This window comes from Schistocerca cancellata, chromosome 10 (assembly GCF_023864275.1).
Source record: "Schistocerca cancellata isolate TAMUIC-IGC-003103 chromosome 10, iqSchCanc2.1, whole genome shotgun sequence".
Lineage (NCBI taxonomy): Eukaryota > Metazoa > Arthropoda > Insecta > Orthoptera > Acrididae > Schistocerca > Schistocerca cancellata.
The window spans coordinates 221237581-221240200 of record NC_064635.1 but is presented as its reverse complement, the minus strand read 5'-3'; the positions used below and the strand labels follow the sequence as shown (position 1 = coordinate 221240200).

The 2620-nt window shown below is 35.3% G+C and overlaps 1 non-coding gene across 1 annotated transcript; it reads right to left on the bottom strand.

The window, feature by feature from the left end:
• Positions 1–1648: 1648 nt before the first annotated feature.
• Positions 1649–1720, bottom strand: Trnae-cuc (transfer RNA glutamic acid (anticodon CUC)). Its single transcript has one exon. It is a non-coding gene; the product is annotated as a tRNA-Glu (tRNA).
• Between the last annotated feature and the right edge of the window lie 900 nt (positions 1721–2620).

Here is a 2620-nt window from a genome sequence, read left to right as displayed (position 1 = left end):
ACACAGTGTAAAATAGAAGCTGAAGTGCACATACAATTAAATGACAAAAAAAAACTGATGTGTCATATTCCTTAACCTAAAAATAACTTGTATGTATGTATTTCACCAAAATAATTTAATAAAAAACATTGAAAATGCCACAATTGTGGTGAAACATGTTTGAATGATAAAACAAAACAATAATTGGTCGACTCATGAACTGAGCTCAAAACTCCAATATGATTAAACAATTCGTCTTTCAATGTTATTATGTAAATTCTGCAGGAATGTCATCAACACCGGTTGCTTTTCCTTCTTTGAGACCCTGAATATGTTCAAATTCGTGTCTCATGTTTGGAAGACCCTGCATTTCTGTTTCAGACTTATTGATGTCTTCAGTCACAGTTTTAGAATTCTTAAAATTATTGTGATCGTATAGTACTGCTGTGTATTCTTTTCAACATGTACATGCCTCATCATTGTCTTTCAGTAACATTCCCTCTTTATTTTTAATTACTAAGGATTTCGTTCTAGCTTTGTACTTAGGGCCTCTGATTTTCGTATGAATAACATCCTGTTTTTCCTTTTCTGATTTTCTTCTACCTCTTCAGCAACGCATTTTGTCTGTTTTTTCTGATTAGCATTTGGTTTTAAAGTGATTTTTAATTCTTTTTTTGTCATCTACATTGTTTTACTTCCTGGGCTTACTCCTTTCCTGAATTACCTTTAATATTTCTTTTGTCATCCAAGGCTATCTGAGCTCCAGTTTACTTTTTCCTAAGACCCCCTTAGTTGCTTCAGTTATCCCCATCTTAGTATTATTCCACCGCATTGGCTCATCATTTCACTTAGGTATGTCGTAGGTTCTTTCTTGAAAAGCCGTCTAATATGTATTTTATTTGGAATTAATAACAAGAATACAGTTCAAAGTAGGAGGCATTTACTGCTATTTTGCATATAAATTGGAATATAATTTTCCGTTATTCCTTTCAATATGTTCCTCTCGTTATGTCTTTCGTTTTCCTTAGCAAAACTAGAGGGCTAGCGCGGCGGCAGCCCATTGTTGTAACATAACAATATACTTATACAGTATAACAATAATAGTACACTAACGAAAAGTAAACTAACTTATCAGAGATAACATATCGACGATATTTACACTGTTGCTGTAGTTAGTTATTAATGTTGACATGACAGGAAATCAGTAACTATGAATGGGCATTTGGTCTGAAAATATAGATAAATGCGTGTAAGGCAACTGACATTTTAAGCATTGTTTTAAACTATTTGATAATTTTCTTGCTTTGACTATGAGCAATATTATGTCACTATTTTAATCATCCTATACTGAAGATTTAAGGAAGAAAGGTAGACACACAATATGTGAAATGCACACAATATACAAATCAAAACAAGAGAATAGAGGAAATAAGTGGTATGCAGTATGGTATTGTCACAAAGACATAATAATGTTGAAATTTGGCTTATAGTTAGGACTGCACATTTTTCAGATGCAGCAAGGAAACGCATACGTAGATAATTGGCTACCGATTACACAGAGACAGAAACCAAAGTTACATGAATTATAAGACGCGTAAAAACTGACGTTAAGGCATCTTACATTTCTTCTGTGTGTATGATCCAACATTAAAGTAGGAGAATAAAATTTTTCCGGTACCGGGAATCGAACCCGAGCCTCCTGGGTGAGAGCCAGGTATCCTAGCCACTAGACCATACCGGATTTCTGTTTTCTACAATCCTTGAGTGAAGTTAGACTGTAACTCTTGCCGATGAGATACATCAGAGTTTTGGTAACTTTCGGGGAGAAGTGAGGGTGTGATGAATAAATACGAACTTCGTCTGGGAGTGCTCCATCGTTCTAGACCCCTTGGAAGATTTGTTGCTGAGACGAATTCCTGTTGGAGGGTCGCCAACTCTGAGTCTTACGTAAGTGTCTGGCACACATGCGCCCTTACTGTCTTAGGGAGAGCGTCTGTAATGCTTACGTCCTTCCGGTTGAGTGCGGAAAATGATATGTTGCATGTGTACCTCTTTCACGTTCTTTTGAATCCTCATTAACTGTTGTTGCACATATTCTCACAGGTTGTGTAATCCTCTTTATTCTGCCTTCAGACCACTTTAAACCTATTCTCTCACCCATCTTGATTAGAATAATATTTTTTAGAAAATGGCGCTCTTTCGCTCTTTTGGTTCTTTATGTTTCCTTATTTAATTCTAAATGGACGTTCCTGCAAGCCTTTCCTGCGGTTCATTGTTTTGACATAGACTCTTGTTAAGCGATTGCTGTCTTGATCGTGTAAATCCTCAAAGGCAGATAAGCCTGCTCACTTTATTCTTTGCGTTAATTTGCCGGTAATTTCCATATTTCAACTACAATTCGTAACTTTTTGACTACTGTGCTCTTCTGTGCTTTTACAATTTTCTTAACCTTTCTACTATAGATTAATTTAAACTTCAGCACTAAGCAGTCTCTTGGTTAGAAGTATTTTTGTTCATCCAGTGTGTGGCAATCTCTAAATGATTATGGTTTTAGATATATGCTTTTAAAAAATTATTATCATTTTTATCCTTTGCATACTGTTCCACGACGAGTAGATTTTTTTTAGTCCATGTACTTGAA